The following is a 17,928-nucleotide window of genomic DNA, read 5'->3' on the forward strand; positions in this document are numbered from 1 at the left end:
GCTCCTTATAACCCATCTCGTCTTGAATCACTTGAGTGTCAAGTGCCTTCCCCTGCTCATGTGAGGCTCCATCACAAGGTCTCATCTCCTGCAGGAGCAGGAGACCCAGGATTCTTCAATTTCTGTTCTGGCTCTGCCCCTAGAGGAAGGGAGGACAGCTTAAGGGAGCCATTTTAACCTCTTGTAACTTCAGCTTAGTCAATGGGAAGATAAGGGCTTGAGGTCCTGTCCAGCCCCAGCTACTTGTTAGATAGAAAATGAGCACCAGACTCAGTTTACATGCTGAACCCAGGGAAGCACGCACCAGCCCCAAACCCCACGCAGAAAAGCTAGTTTGGTCTGAGGAGTCAGGCTTGCCCAGCTGGAATTCCAGCTCCACCTCCTACTGGCTTTATGACCTTAGGCAAATTATTCAGTCTCTCTGTTCCTCAGTTTCCTGTAAATTGGGGACAATACTAGTTACCCACCTCAGGAAGTTGCTGGGAGTGGTGTGAATAACTTAACATATGTACAGTGCTTTCAATAGTACCTGGAAGACAGGTAAGCATTAAACATGTTAATGTTAAAAGCTGCCCCTTTAGAGTTTAGCTATTGCTCCATGCCCTGCCCTCTGTAGCCACCATCTGTCCCAGCAGCAGGAAGAAATCTGCTGGGACAGGGGAATACTGGGCACTGTACCAGAATGCTCACCACCCAGAGAGGGATGAGGAGATGGGCTGGTGAAATCCCAGAGCCCTGCTGTGTGCCATTTCAGGGAAGGGGAATTCATACCTGCTTTTGAATGCAGTACACAGAGCTTAGTGATTTTAAGTCTGAAAGACCAGCCTGTGAGTGTTCACTCTGCCACCCACTCCCATAAGATGTCCAAGAGGGTGTGTCCCCAATTTCCAAGTGTCAATTTGTTCATCGTTAATATGAGAATAACAGGGCACAACACTCACTGTGTTGGGGGAACCATTAAGGCACCAATATGCACCCCAAGAAGCACAGGCTAACACATGTTAAGGATTCATTTCAGATCATAAATTTTGCCTTTCTGCTCCTACCTTTTCTCTTTTACCATAAAGGGCCCCTTCAAGCCCCACTACCCGATTTCACATAAAAGAACATACCAAAGTTTCGGGAAAAATGAATCTTATTTGAAGTCAAACAGAAATGGCTTTTATGTGATAGTGATAAAGGTTCAGATTGAGCCCTGATTTGCCCAAACTGCCTTCTCCTGCAGCTAACGACGTGGTCCGGCTGCCAGGTTAGGCCTCACTTTTATTCCTCCTGCACCGAAGGGGCTCACATTACAAGCTAAAATCGGAATGAATCTAAGGTCTCCCATCAAGCCACCTGAGTTTCTTCTTGGGTGGCCTCCGCATCATATGCCAAGGGGTCAGGCATGGGGTGTGGCTGTGCTGACAGCTCCCTTCCCCCTCCCAGGCCCCAGGACCTGGGATGTAGGAAAGGGAGCAAATGAGCTGCTGCTCAGACAAAAGCCACCTACAGACCCACGCTCAGGACCCCTCAAGGACCACCACTCTGCCTCAACAGAGAGCCAGGCCCTCTTCCCCAGAGCAACCATTTCCAGAATGCAGAGAGCCTTCTGCAAAGGTCCAACATCCCAGCCTTCGCCTTTTCTTCGTGCTGAGCTAGTTTGGCAGGAAACGTGGCAGGCAGCAGTTGGCAGCCCCGAGAGGGATAGCTGCATTCTGTGCCATTTTACAGAGTCACGTTTCCGATTTGATTGAAAGCAGAATCTTTAATAATATATATATTTTAAGTGCCTGCAGGTTTGCTGTTGCCAAATCCTAGCATAAAGCATATTTTTACAGCTGGTATGATAAATCCCTGAAAGACGGCACTTACCATGGAAACGCTGACACAGCCTTTCATTCCCCTTCACAGTGATTAAAATCCTCATTTCAATTTGTTTTTCTTTATTTTTGAACTGGAGTCATTTGCAAGCCCAGGAATAGATCTTGCTGTGATAGGAAACAAAATGCTGCCCTCTGTCAGAGGTAAAGCAGAACTGTTCTTAATTCATTGAAGGAGGCCCCATCTTCCTGTTTGAAGGGAAATTTTAATCTGGAGAATCATGGAAACCCAGAAAAGGGGGTTTTCTTACTAAAAATCTTGCCAGGAAAGAAGCTCCTGCAGGACTGACCTTGTTCCCCAGGGAAAGGAAAGCAGCCTACAAAGGGAGTGTTATCAAACCAGTGGCCACTGTGGGCCAACCCCCGGGGACCTCTGGCAGCCAGTGTAGACAATGCTCCACAGAGGCCTCCTGTCTGGGGGGCGAGGGATTGGGGTGTTTAAGCACCAATTCCCACCAGTTGGCTGTGGCTGCACTGATTCTCCGGCAGTGACCTGCTAGCCAGAGCAGACTCCTGCAGCCAGAGGAAGCCCTCAGGCAGAGAGCTGCAGATACTGGCAGCTGGAGGTCCAGCCCCTAAGATGTTAGGTTGAGGCTTGAGTGAGCGCGTGGGCGGCCAATGACCTGTCTGCTGCACCCACTCTCCATTACTCCTTTCATCCTCCTTTGAAGTGTTTTATTTGGATGCGTTATGATATGACCCGGAATTCAGGGTTTTCCTCTTTTTCTTCCAAGGCCTGTGATCTCTACTGAACCAAATGCTCAAGGATCCTACGCCAAGCAAAAATGGCAAGGATGTCTTTCTACTTTTCCAGATCTTTCAATTGATAATAAAATCGGTAATAGATCTGGCCACACATCTTAGTCTGCCATCGAGATCCCAGTAGTGTTCCAGGCCTGGTCTCAAATTTCCCAGCCCAACACAGAGAGGTTCAACTGTGCCAATCAGGCCAGGAGGTGGCCTAAGGGGACCCTGACATTTCTCCAATTCTACACATGGCCTGGGCTTTGAAATAGGGTTTCCCAAAAAAGCCGTTCCATGGGAAACCAGCCAGGAAATATATTCCTCAGAGAAGGGTTAGAGATCAGGAAGTGCCACTAGATAAAGGCCCTTCTTAAAGATCATAATACAGTCATCGGCATATTAAAGATTCTGAGGACCACGCAGGGCAGAAATCGATTTGCTTTAACTCGATGTTTCCCGATTTATGTAATCATGAAGCCACTTCTTCCTGGACCACCCACTATCATCCTGTAACCTACTTTGCAACTATTAACCTAGTTATAATACATGTAGACTGTTTCACCTTTTTTTTTCTTAGCTTGTTAAATTAATAAAAATTTATTATGTAAGTGTTACATGTTCATTGTAGAAAAACTGGGAAAATGCTGAGGTTGACAGAAAGGCAGTGGACATAATTGCTGCAGCATTTCAGGTTCCACCCAAGCGTGTTTCCACATTGCAGCATTCGTTTGTGAGAACAGGGGTCAATCCGTGCTCCCAGACTTTGTTCAATTTTCTCACCCCTGATTCCGGGTCTCAGGTTGGAACAATGACCAAGAGAATCATTTTGAATTATTTCTGAAGCTCTTTGCGGAGGAAATTCCTCTACCATGTGTTGAAAATTCCACTAGCACGTGTGGCAGGTCAAGAAAATGAAAGAACTGGTGAGAAGATCTTAAACGTGAGGCCATAAGAGGCCATGGTGCTATCTGAAGTCATGGGGAGAAATCTAATTTATAATTCCATTTTCCTTTTTTTCTTTCTTTCTTTTTTTTTTTTTTTAGATCATGGATTGTTAAAAAGGACTGAGGACAAGTCCTTTGTTTCGGAAGGTCCTTCTAAGGGTACAGCCTCTGTGTACATGGGGCCCCCCGCTGAGCCCCGAGAGAACACGGCAGCCCTTCCACTCTCAATCCCTTGCTCCCTGAGTATTTTCCTTCCTGGAACTTGATGGTACAGCTCTCCCTCCTTTGTGAGAGGCACATATGTGAGTCTTGTTGTTTACCTTGATTTCCCAGCTCCTGGAACACTGCCGGCACATGGCAGAAGCTCTATAAATACCTGTGGGTTGAATGTCTGCTCATTGTTCCAGCAGGATGGGGGCGGATCAGAGCACCAGCCCCCCCAGGTAAGGGCTGTTTTGTGTGATTCAGTCAGTTTGGCTCAACTTAGAGTTCTGCCTCTTGCCTCTGTCATTGCAGTGGGTGACCCAGGTCCCCTCAGGCATCAGGTGGCAGCACAGCAGAGGGGGCAGCTCAGGGACCTGGGAACTTCTGAGGCTTACCCCGAATATCAGGGATTGCTACCTGCTGTAGTTAATAAACACCCAGACATCAATGGCTTAACACAACCAAAGTCTGTATCTTCTCCATGGAACAGTATAACTTGGTGTTTCTAGATCGCGGTGGGGGGCGAGGTGGGTGGTGGGCTCTGCTCAATGGAGTTGTTCCTAGAGTTGGGCTGACAGCAGCTCTACCCCTGTTTTGGTTTGCTAAAGCTGATGAAATGCAACATGCCAATGGGTTGGCTTTTACAATGGGGATCTATTGGCTCACAAGTTTACAGTTCTGAGGCATGAAAATATCCAAATTAAGGCATCAACAGGGCGGTACCTTCTCCCCAATGACAACTACATGTGATCCGTAGCTGTACTCTGATGCCTTCAGCTTCTGGCTTCAGTGGCTTCCTCTCTCAGCTTCTGCATATGTTCTTGTCTCTCAGCTTCTCTGGCTCTCTTAATGTCTCAGGGTATTTCTCTCTGTTTTGTGTGTGTGTGTGTGTATATCCTTTATCCTTTTATAAAAATCTCCAATGAGAGGAATAAGGTAGATCACATCTTATTCAAGGTGGATCACATCTCCCAATTGAAATAACCTAATCAAAAGGTCCCATCTACAAAATAGGTTGACACCCACAGAAATGGATTAAAAGGGCAATGTCTTTTCTGGGGTACATAAAAGCTTCAAACTACCACAGACATCTTCATCATGTAGCTTCCAAGGTCACCCTAGACTTTGACCTTGAGCTGATCAACAGAAGTAGAGAAAGGGTCACACATGGGAGGTTTTCATGGACTAAAACCTTTCCCATTGCACTGGCTAGAAGTCCATCACATGGCTGCATCTATCTGCAAGTGAGACAGGGCAATGTGGTCTAGCTATGGGGAGTAGAGAAGGAGAAGGATAAAGGTTAGGTAATGAGCCAGCAGACTCTGCCATGCGCCTCCATTTTCATGGCTGTCATCTTGTAGATGTGAAGCTGCTCTCAGTAATTCCTGCTTTCACAGGTTTTGTCTGTGCCTCGCCCCCTCTTCCTGCCCCCATCCCGCTCTTTTGGACACCATGGCTCTCCCCCCTCATACTGCAAATGCCCTTCACTTAAAGATCAACTCCTGCATTCCTGCTTTTCTCTCACCTTACACATTAGGTCCTTTCTGGGAGCCCAAAGTCCCCTAAACAAACATTTAAACATAGAACGTTCTTCTTTCCTCTCCTTGGACTCCTTCCAACGCCTGCCACTTTTGGGTTGCTGTTGCTTGCAGTTTGTAATCACCATTTCAGAAAGAAGGTATATTCTTACTTGATCTATTGTAGTTCCAACACTTCAATACTTCGAAGGAAGGAGGGTGGCCAGATACGGATTTCATTTCACCTTCAGCATCCCAAAGACTCTGAATATTTCATTTCATCTACAAGATAAGCCAGGCACTGCCTGGAAATCAGAGACTTACCTGCGGAGCTGAATTTCAAGAGAGAAAGACTGGGTTCATGACTAATGAAATACTTGTGGTTGTTCAGATCAAGAGAGGGGCTTTTGGATCTCATGCTTCAGGACATTAGCTTGTACCTAAAAGGTATGCAACCAAACAACAACACATCCTTCAAGAGCTTATGCTCCATCCTTTTCTCTTACATCTCTAGAATCTAGAACTATTCATGATTGGAAGTTTTCCCTTATAGATAAGAAACTAGATCTATATTTACTTGTCTCTTAGTTCTTCTTCTGGGGCTCAGATTCTTTGGAATTCAACCTGTTTGAGATGATAAACAGAGACAGCAGTGGTAGTCAAAAACCACATGGCTAATCGTGGACAAGTTCCTGTAACATCTGCATATTGAACCATAATAGTGCATTCTCAGGAGCAGCTCCTGTCTCCCAAGTTTGGAGGTAATTGTGAGACGTGGAGATCTTCACTGACTGTGGCACAGGAAGCTCAAGCCCACTGATGTGGCATGGGCCCCAGAATAAATCATTTCCCCAGGGGGGCCTCAGTTTCTTCATCTGTAAAATGTAGCAGCTGAACAAAATGATCTCTTAGGACCTTTCCAGCTCAGATACCCTCCCATTGGTGTCAGCCTCCACCAACTGCTTCTTCACCCTTGGAGGAATACACCTATGGTTGTAGTTACGAGAGATGCCAGGAGATGGCAGCAGGCAGTAAACCCAGGTGCTGTCAGAATCGCGGCAGCACAAGGAAGGATTTCTAGAGGAACCAGAAGAAAAGCAGTATTGCAGCCACCGCAACCTTGCAGATTGTTTCCTCTTGTCAGCATCTGGACGGGGGCAGCCGCACCGAGACGTCGGATTCCTGATGGGCGTTCTATCCTGGCAGAGCCCTGAGGTGCTGTCTCCTGCAGGGTTACCTGATTTTCAGACCTCTTACCTGCATGGGTCCCTGCAGGACCCTCTTCCACCCTGCCTGCCGGGTGCCTGTCCCGGTACCGCTCTCACACCCTCGCCCTCCCTGCCCATCACCTCGCATTCTCAGTTTTTCCACCTGTTCCCCACCGCCTCCACCCCAGGGGAAGAGGAACACGGATTAGAGCGCCTCCCCGTGTGCGAGCGCCACCTGCAGCCGCAGCTTCCGAGGCCGGCAGGCCGGCGCTGGTCCCCAGCCCTCCACACACACTGTCTCATTTCCCCAAACTCGGAGGAACATTCTAGATAAAGCCACTGAACTCTCTGCTCCCCCCCACAGTTTGTGCTTTGGTATTCCAGCAAACAACCACTGGGGATCTGTTGCATAAACACGAAAACTCTGTCACGTCCTCATCCTCCGTGCGCCCCTGCTGGTGCCAGGCCTTCTCGCGCCGGCAGGTCCTGCACACACCGCCGCGGCTTCTCCCAGGAGCGTCCTCCGCCTTCTGCTCGCCAGCTCCTCCTCACACCATCGACCTTTTCTTTATAGGCCTCCTCTTTTTGGCTCTTCTCCCATTTCTTTCCCCTGCCCGAGGCTGTGTTCAGATCCCGGTTCACTTATGAGAAGATGTCCAGATTTTGCAGGGATGTGAGATATCGCAACATGTGAACAGGAAGCTGGAGAATCAGATGTGGGCACAGGGCAGCAGGACAAACCCAGGCATCCGGACGGGTGCTGAGCCTGCGTCCTTCATCCCGTGCCACTCAGCCAAGCTGCAGAGGCCTTGGGCCATGTGGTCGCTCCTGGGCTGACAGTATGTCCAGGACTATCACCGTCTGGGGGAGGCAACTCCACAGGAAATCGGGGTGCCAGTGGGAAGGAAGAGAGGACACGGGGCGGGGGGGCAGAGAGCAACGCAATCCTCCACGTGCCCTTCACGTGTGCCCATGGCCCCCCGTGCCCACTCCGGTCATGGCATCTGCCACGAGGTGCTGTAACCCTGCCTGTGGGCCTTTTTTCCCACAGTGCTGTGAGGGTCTGAGGCCAGGGAGGTTGTCCTGCCCCCTCTTTCACCCTGGGACAGTGCCTAGAGCACGGTTGGTGGTCGAGAAACATTTCAGGGATGGATGACTGAGTGAATGAATGACTGGGGTAGGTTGGGTTGTTCTCCATTCCTGCCTGCCTCCCTCTGCTGCCTGACCTTGGTGGAGCCTATTCCCCCACCCCCACCCCACTGATGTCAGGCTTGACCAATGGGATTGGTTTGGGCCAATGGAATGCGGCAGAAGGGACTGTGCCATTTCCGAGCCAAGGCCTTAGGAGGCATCGTGCGACTCTGCTCAAAGTCCTGTGCTCCCACGCTTTGGTCCAAGCAGGATGAGTGAGGGACGCAGGGAGATAACCTGAACCCGACTCAGGGCCTGAAGCCGAGCTCAGATGACCCGGGTGCTGACGCAGAGCTGCCCCTGCTACCCCGCAGACCTGCGACTGGGAAGGATAAATGCGGATTGTTGTAAGCAACTGAGTGGGAGGGCTTCTTTAGGCAGGGTTATTGAGGCAGTAGCATCTCAGCTCAGGTTCTCCAGGAAGCAGGTGCCTAGACTGAGAGTTACGTGCAGGATGATCATCAGGGAGTGCTCCCGGAATCAACACCTGTGGTGGGGCTCGGGAAGGAAGCAGGACTGAGCAGAGGGGGCAGTTGAGCTGTGGTGCAGTCCGAACAAAGGTCTCAGCTCTGGAGCTGTGCCTGTGGGGGTGAGGGGTCCGGGTCCTGAAACCGCTGAGTTGGCCGGTCATTTGGATGTCATGGATGGGTGGAAGGGAATGCAGCAGGAGGGGGGTGACCTTGGACGGGGCTGTTTCCTTGAGCCCAGGCACTTCTCTGGAAGAGCCTGTAGCTAAAGGCCCTCTGCTGGCAGTGCTCCCTGCAGCGGGAGGGTGGGTAGAAGGGGTGCGGAGGGGAAGATGGGTAGGAGTTTGCAGGATAAGCCCTTCGCACCTGAAGGGGGATCTGGGTGGTGCATCCAGTATCCGTGACTATAGCTGATGGATACAGTGGTCTCCACTGTGTTTCAGGGCTACCTCCCCAATGTCTGTAATGCTACATGATCAGAGATTTCATACTACATTTGATTATTTCTAAAATAAAACACCATTAAGGAAATGAACCATCTTCCATTTAATAAACGTCAAAGTAAAATATAATTTTGGCTCACTAGCTCAGTTTCACATTGCCTGTGCACCAACCCTCGCCCTCCATTAGAAGGGGAGCTGTCCTGTGTGTAAGAATCGCTTTACTAGAACAGCCCTCTCCCGCGCAGAGGGCCTGTCTTTGTGTCATTTCTCAGATGTAAATGCATTCCTCACCAACTGACTGACGGTGCTCTTCCTATGAAGCAGCTATATGTTTTCAGTTCCCCTAGGAGATCCCCAACAGTGAAATCAGGCCCTGACCTGCTCTAGAGATGCCAGCGCACTTGGTGGGCAGGGGGCGGGATCTGAGGGGTCAGCCTGGAGTCCAGGAGTTATTGCAGGAACTACCCTATCTGGCCTTCTCTGAGCAGGAGGAAGGAGCCTGCTACCTGCCAAGGGGCACCTCCCTTCCTCTCTTCCCCATGACTCCACCTGCCCAGTTGGCCTTATCCTTGGGCACCACTGGACGGTCTGCCACTGGCTGCACCTGAGGGCCTTGGGTCTCTCCCCAAGATTGCCCAGTGACTCACTTGCTGCTTGTTAGCATCATTGTTCTTTCCTTTTCTTTTTGGAAGAAAAGCTGTAATACAGGAGTTGTGTCAAGAGGGCTGTATTAGAGAACTCTGGTGGGCTTTAAATAACCAAAGTGTAGGAAACCCAGCTGATAAATTAATATTGCAATATTGTGACATGGACTCCCATGTCACAGACTTTGCAAGTCACCCAGTGTCACTCTGCCGTTGCTCAGAGCTGCAGTAAATACTGACATCTGACACCTGAAGAGAGGCAAGTTTCCAAGGACAGTGCACAGCAGGCACTGAGGCTGAATGAGGAGCTTGGCGTAAGTTCTCAATGTTCAGTTTTATCCTCGGAATGTACCCTCTCCGAACTTTGATGGCTGTGAAGAACAAAACAGCCATCAAAGAGATTGGTACTCAGAGTATTAATCATTTTTAATCTGAATATATTAGAAAGCCAAAGAAAAATTCAGCATGCAATGTGCATCAGACCCACTAACCCTCACTTCCCATTTCTCAACCCCTAAGGTTGACTCAATGACTGAGCGCAAACCCCACAGACTAACCTAAGACAAGTTGAAGCTGGAGACCATTCTGAACCTGTTTGTGAAATCTCTCCGGGAGCTGGTAATTCTCAGACATCCATCCTGTGCAAGGAACACACATGGAACACGCAATATCGGTCACCACAAGGAAGATATTTCCATATTGAAGGAGCAGCACTTTGCTGACCGCAGCCACAGCCCTGTACAGTGAATAATCCTGTACTGCAAAGGTGTGCTTGAGTTCCTGCCAATCTGAGTCTCTGCAAGACAGAATTTGATTTAATGCATCAGGCGTTGAGGACCTTATTCTTCGGGGGCCTAATTGCACTTGTGATCTTGGGTTTCCACACACTTTCTGGGGGCCACTGTTTGGATGACTGTGACACTTCACTGAATCCTGGTCCCTGCTCTTCTGTTTATAAACGATGTGAGTCCTGACCCTGACATCTCATCCCTTTGCACGTCATGTGTCTTGTCCATATGAGGTGGGTTAATATCTTGAAATATGGACAGAGTTCTTTCTTACTGTATTTCCCCGTGCTTGTGCGCTTCCCCACCCCCGTTCTCATTTCATCAGTCACACCAGGTTATATGCATCTTCACTGCCTACAGGGAAGGTATAGATTAAACAAAGAAGTCCACTGTTCTGGCTTTTGAGTTTTTAAAGTTTGGGCCCAATGGAACACAGCAAGGAATATGACAAGGATAACGAATTCTGAAGAATACACAATAACGTAAGAGTAAAGCTTCCTGCCTCTAGAAGTAGAGAAGGCTGGAGGAAAGAGGGTGACACTGACATGTCCTGCCCCAACAACTGCTGGCCCAGAAAGCAGTCTTCATTCCCATAAATGGGGCACTCCTTTTCCCTGAGCAGAGGTGCCAGACGTTTGAAGTCTGGGAAAGCTCCTTCCACTCTGCAGGCAGCATCAGCAGGGAGGGGCAGGAGCCCCAGTGGCACCAGACAAACCAAGAAGGCCAAATCGTACGGCAAAGACTCTGAAAATTAAAATTAAAGGAGTGGATGGAATTTCTAGCCTTCTCAGATATCACAGAGCAGAGATAAGGTGTCCCTGGTGTGCTGTTTCTGAGTTCCTGGCCAGCAGAATCTGGGAGCACAATAAAATAATTGCTGCTTTTTGCCACTAATTTTGGGGTGGTTTGTTATGCAGCAGTAGTAGTTGGGTCAAATACTGACTATTTGCTCTGCTTATTTGATGCTATCTAAGTTTTTGTACTTTTACAATATATATATATTTATCTACAGTAAATTATGCCATTTTGCCTGTTCTAAAATCTTATATTTGTGGTACTACATCATACTGCACATAACAATTTTTTTCAGTTAGTTTTATTCAACATGATGTTTTTAAGATTATGTTTATACATGTGGCTCTAACTCGCTACTTTTACCACAGCTTTGCATAAAGATTGTACAATTTATCAATTCTTCCATTGATGAACACTTAAATTATTTTCATTTTTTCCCTCTTTTGCAAGCATAGACTCTCCTATGAATGTTCCCTCGTGCACCAATGTGAGAGTTTTTCAGGACATACACCTTTAAGTAGAATTGTTAGAATTCTAAGACTCAGGCTGTCAACACCTTCAGCTTTACCAGATGTTGCAAGATTGCTCAACACGGTGGCTGCAGACATTTATGTTTTCACCAGCGATGACTCAGAGCCACCATCCCTCACGATCCTTGTCGTTATTGCCGTTGTCAGCTTAGTTTTGTTTTGCTTTGTTTTACATTTTTGCCAGTCTGAGGGCTGGTATCTCATTTTTGTTTAAATGTATAATTCTCTGGTAAATAGGAAAGTTGGAAAACTTCTCCCATGCTTATTAGCCATGTCAATTACTTCTGTGAATTACCTATTTGTCTCTTTTGGCTTACTTTCCCCTTGGATTTTTGGTATTTTTGGTATTAAGTACTATCCTGAAATTTTGGGTATTAATCCTTCGAAAGTAATATTCATTACAAGTACCTTCTAACGGCCTGTGGCCTGATTTTTCTATTTTATTGTGGTGTATTTCACTATGCAGGCGGACTGGCTGTTAAGCTGTTGTCTCTCTGCTTCCGCCTGCCCTTCTGCTCTGCAACGCTGGGGCTGGACCAGCAAACTGCCTTTCTCCTTCACCAGCGCCACAGAAGGTTTTAAATGTCACACAACAAAAAAGTCATTATTTTCCTCTATAGTTCATATTTTTTTACTTATTTAAGAAAATATTCCCTATTCCAGAGTCCTAAAGATATTTTCCTCTGTTTTCTTTAAAAGTTTTAAAGTTATGCTTTTTGGCTTTTTGCATTTCTTTTTTGAACCCACTTATAAATTATTTTTGGATATGGCATTAGGTAGGTGTTCTAGTTTGCTAGCTGCCAGAATGTGGTATATCAGAAACAGAATGGCTTTTAAAGGGGGGAATTCATTAAGTTGCAAGCTTACAATTCGAAGACCGTGAAAATGTCCCAATTAAAGCAACTCTATAAAAATGTCCAAATTAAGGCAGCAGCAAGAGGCTGCCTTCACTCAAGAAAGGCCGATGAAGTTCCTGGTTTCTCTCTCAACTGGAAGGGCACATGGCGAGCATGGCGACATCTGCTAGCTTTCTCTCCAGGCTCCTCGTTTCATGAAACTCCCCCAGGAGTGTTCTCCTTCTTCATCTCCAAGGTCTCTGGCTGTGTGGGCTCTCGTGGTTCTCGTGGCTCTGTTGCTCTTTCCAAAAATGCTTCCTCTTTTAAAGGATTCCAGTAAACAATCAAGGCCCACCTGGAATGGGTGGAGTCACATCTCCCTCTAATCGAAGGGCTATACCCACAATTGGGCACGTCACATCTCCATGGAGATAATCTAATCAAGCCCACAAACTGCAGTGCTGAATAAGGATTAAAAGAAACGTTGCCTCCACAAGGTGGATGAGGATTAAAACATGTTTTTTCCACAGTACGTAATCCTTTCAAACACAGTGGGAATCTACTTAAATCCCGTAAGCTTTACTGATGTTCCCAGCATTATTTATCGAATACTTTACCTTTCTTCTAATGAAGGGTAATGTCGTCTCTGTTGCGTATCCTTTTTATGTATATTTGACCTATTTCTGGCCTCTTTTGTTCTATTGGTTTATCTGTGTATTTTTGGTCAAATATTAAGCATCCTAATTAGTGTAGCTTTATAATTAACTGACATATGATAGGATAAATCCTTGTTTCTTTGTCTCCTTCAATATTTAGATATGATGCTGCCAAATCTTCAGATAGTTAGAATGTGCAAATTGACAGAGTCAGGAAGAGGATGGAGAACAGGTTACCAGGAGTAGGTGCAGGGGGCGACTGGGGAGTTAGTGTATAAGGGGGATAGGGTTTCTGTTTGGGGTGATGGCAAAGTTCTGGTGATGGATGGTGGTGAGCATAGGACGACACTGTGAATATGATTACTCTTCTTAAATGATAGGCTTGGAAGTGGTTGGCATGGGAATGTTCGTGTTTTACATGCTTGTACAAACTACAAAGAAGACGAGCAGCTAAAGATACAATGAAAACAGTACATGACCCTGGATGGCATCTATTAATGGAAGAGAAAAATCTGGAAAGAACATTATTGGGACATATGAAAAAATTAGAATATAGTCTCCAAGCTTTGTATCAATGTTAACTTCCTTGAACTTCATAAATGTACTTAAGGTAATTACCTAAGTGAATATATTTGTTCTTCAGAAATAAACAAAAATGTGATGTATACAGCCTCCTCTCTGTTCTCTCTCTCTCTCTCTCTCTCTCTCTCTCTCTCTCTGTGTGTGCGTGTGTGTGTAGAGAGAGAGAGAGTGAGAAAATGATATGGCAAATGTGACGAAATATTAACATTTTGTGGATCTTTGTATCCGGCAGGCTATGTTGGAGTTCTTTCTCTGAGTTTTTCTTATTTTTTTTCAACTATCCTATATGTTTAACTTATTTCAAAATGAAAAGTGTTTAGGGGGCCAAGATGGCGGCTTAGTAAGGTACGTGCGTCTTAGTTCCTCCTCCAGAGCAACTACTAGGTGAACAGAAACAGTGCAGAACAGCTCCCGGGGCCACGGCAGGGAATGGACACACAGCGTACCCCAGTCTGGACTGGCTTGTCTGACTGCGAGACTCTGCTGCGGTGAGATCCCTGAGCAGCACGCGATTCCCCGAGCAGCAGCAGCTGGCGGCTGGAGCACCTCCCTCCCTCCTTCCCGGGCCGGCTGAGAGTCTTGGAGAGGCAAGTTTCCCAAGCCGCGTTGGCCGGCGCCCCTCTTTTGCGGGCGGCTTCCTGGACGGGCTACAAGTCTCGGATCAGAGGGCTACCCAAGCCGCAGTGGCCCTCCCCCGCGGGCGGCTTCCTGGTCCGGTGGCGAATTCCCCAGGCCGCGGCGGCCAGTGACCGGCGCCCCTCCCCCGCAGGCAGCTTCCTGGTCCAGTGACAAATTCCCCGGGCTGCTGCGGCCTGCGACCGACACCCCTCCAGGGAGAGGAGGGAATTTCCGACAGTGGCAGGGACTGGGTCCAACCAAACACCAATAGGGGAATTAATAAAGGAGCCACAGGGTCCCCTCAAGCCGCGGCAGCTGACGCCCCCACCACGCGCGGTCCCCCGGACCAACTGAGAGAATTGGATCAGAAATTCCCAGACCGCGGAGAACGGTGACGGGGAGATCCCTTCCAAACACGTGAGACAAACGTGTGCCACGAGCACCACCTACTGGGCAGGATAAGAAAAACAGAACCCAGAGATTTCACAGAAAAATCTTACAACCTTGTTGGGTCCGACACCCAGGGAAATCTGACTAAATGCCCAGATGCCAGCAGAAGATAACGGATCACGCTCAGAAGATTGAAAATATGGCCCAGTCAAAGGAACAAACCAATACTTCAAATGAGATACAGAAGCTGAGACAACTAATGCTGAATATACGAACAGAAATGGAAAACCTCTTCAAAAATGAAATCGATAAATTGAGGGAGGACATGAAGAAGACATGGGCTGAACAAAAAGAAGAAATAGAAAAACTGAAAAAACAAATCACAGAACTTATGGAAGTGAAGGATAAAGTAGAAAAGATGGAAAAAACAATGGATACCTACAAAATGAAAAGTGTTTAGAAATAAGCCCATGAGCAAACCATGGGCACTCACTTAAAGGCCCTAAGGTACAAGGAGAAGAAATGGCCGCATGGAACTCTTAGGAGACTCATTAAGGCTGTGCAATTCAGACTTGCTCAATGGAGTCACATAATGGGCTTTTTTCCTCTGAAAAATTAAGACTTAAAAATCAAATGCCTCTTGATCAGATTGTTCATTAAATGGGTCACTCTGGGTTAATCAGGGCAAGTGAATCTCATACAGCTTTCAGAAAGTTAGGAAACTTTAAGCCCAGAATCCACACTGACCATAAAGAAACATGGATTGGTAAAAACTCAGAAGGCATGATGGGATCTCATTGAGTTTGAATTACAGGTGACATTAAAAATATTTTAATGTCATTATTTAAGGATAGATGAAAAATTTTAAAGGGAGTGTTAGCACTATGCTAATGATTTGTTTTGATTTCTCTTTAATGTTATCATGTGCATGGCATACATGCACACATCTGTTTGGCAATAGCCAAATAATTTTGGCCTGTGTTAATCTAATGTTCATTGGGATTAGTAGCTACTGTTAGTTGATTATTGGACAATGTTCAGTATCCAACATAAACTTACCAAGTTATCAGAAAAGAAAACATTGCTAAATAAATCACGTCAAAATGGTCCATTTAAATAATCTCTGAATTACCCTGTATGGTAATTTGGAGCTATAGATACCCGAGCAAAACATGTTCTTAAATTTCATCCATTGCTGTGGGTGTGAACCCATTATAAGTAGGACCTTTTGGATGAGGTTACTTCAGTTAAGGTGTGTTCTGCCTCAGTTAGTATGGGTTTTAATCCTATGACTGGAGTCCTTTATTGGCAGAATGAAATTCAGACAGAGACAGAGAAAGCCGCAGAGGGAGCAGCCATAAGTGGAACATCAACAGAACCTGGAAAAGAAGGGAGAGACCAGGAGAGGCTGCCTTGTGCCTTGCATGTGACAAAGTAGGGCCCAAGGATCACTGGCAGTCAGGCCAAGAATGCCACAGTCTTCAGGGAGAAAGCATCACCTTGATGACTCCTTGATTTGGACTTTTCTCTTAGCCTCAAAACCTTAAGCAAATAAATTCCTACTGTTTCAGTAGAACCATTACAGGGTATTTGTTTGAGCAGCCCACGAACCTAAAATATCCTGCACATCAGATGTTTTCTCTAATGCTGGACACTAGTCTTTAGTGAACCTGAGATACAATGTCCACATACACAGTGAGAGACTAGGAGGAGAAAAGAAAGAGATAGAAAAAAGAGAGAGAAAGAAGGGAAGACAGGATAGCTAAGAGAAGTGTTATAGAAATTGCAGATGCTAAGTATATGCTTAGTGAAAATTAACTTCTGAATATTGACTGTGATGAAGACCTGCCAATGGCCCTCTCTGAGTTGGACTAGAAGTTTGGTGCTGGAGTGTGAACAGCTCTCTAGTGCTTCATGAAGCAGCTGTGTTTCATTCCTTTTGGGGCCAAATAACTTACTTCCTCATTCCTAGAACCTTGCAGCCTAGATTTTCGTTCATTATAAAAATGTTCAATGCATGTAAAATACAGAGAATAACACAAATAAGCCTTCATGGACCCACCACCTACTTTTACTTTATCAATCTTTTGTCAGTCTCCCTTCATCTTCCAATTTTTGTGTGTATTTATATTTTTGCTGGAGCATTTTAATACAAATCCCAGACATCAGGTCACATCATCCCCAATTGCTTTGGTAGACATTTCTAACTAAGGACATTTTAAAGAAAAGTGACCTCATGCCACTATAACACCTAACAAAATTAGTTTTAAATTTCTCAATTAAACAAGCTTGGTGAAACAGAGACTGGTTAGCTTTTTAGCCATAAATAACTCAAAGCTGGTGCTTTATACTTCCTGTTGAATCATGTGAGTAGGCACAGAATGCCTGGGTTGCTCTACATTCAGTAATGTGAGATTGATCAGTGGATTCTGGTGTTGTCAACTCCATCCATCCCTTTTTAAATTCCTTATCACCATTGCACCCAATGGTTTCATGATCCATTAATGATATTACCTAAAATCATTACTCTAAAATACTTGCTATACTAGTAAAATTGGTTTTACTAGTAGGAACTCTCTACAAAGAACTTTCATCAACTGTTGGGTTATCCTGAAATTTCAGTTCATTCAGGAAAGACAGAATAAAACCTCCATTCTTTCCCTACTTTGAAAGAGACCTTAGCTACATTCGCAGGTGACCAACCTGTGAGTTTTCTTCCTTTAAGTATCATTATAAAATTGTGGATTGTGATTCAATCAATCATTATTTCTGTCAGTTGCATTAATTTTTAAGGTTTAAATTGTCCCATTTTTAGTCAGTGGAAGACCATGTTGAGCCCTAAATACCTTTGCTATGACCCCATTAATGTTTGGCAGTTTCCTACATTTCTGGAACAACCAGATGTCCCAGAATTATCTTGTACATGCCTTATCTCAGGCCTAGGATCAGCCATTTCTCAGGGAGTCTTGATTCTTTTTAGTGGGAAGTGGTGTTTGGAGACCAAAATCCAAGAACTAGAGCACCAGTAGACCTTTTTTAGCAAACTGAACTTTAACATACATATTTCCTTTTAGAAACAAATGATGAGATTTTGATATTTCTTATTTAAATTTAAGATTATAGCTTTTTCCATTTTTTCTTTGAGTGTTTACTTGTATCTCTGTCTTCTCATGCTTTTCTAAGAATTTGGATCTATAGATCCAAGACTTAAATCCATTCATGGATTCAGATCCATCTTTTACTCCTCTCTCCATTCTACCATTTGAGCATTGTTATGACATGTAATGGAACGTCTGAAATTTATTCTATTAGCGCTAATGCCGTGGAAATAACATGGAATTGAGGGGATGTGGCGAAAATTTTCTACCCAGGTCCAGTCATTTGAGCCTTTAGATCCCATACCACCAGTGCTTCCATGAAAGCACTCCCCAGCCTTCTCAGGAAATCACTCCTGGCAGAAACATCTTCCTAGGGAAATCATAAGCAAAAGTAATTAAATGAATGTTGCA

This window comes from Tamandua tetradactyla, chromosome 15 (genome assembly GCF_023851605.1).
Source record: "Tamandua tetradactyla isolate mTamTet1 chromosome 15, mTamTet1.pri, whole genome shotgun sequence".
Lineage (NCBI taxonomy): Eukaryota > Metazoa > Chordata > Mammalia > Pilosa > Myrmecophagidae > Tamandua > Tamandua tetradactyla.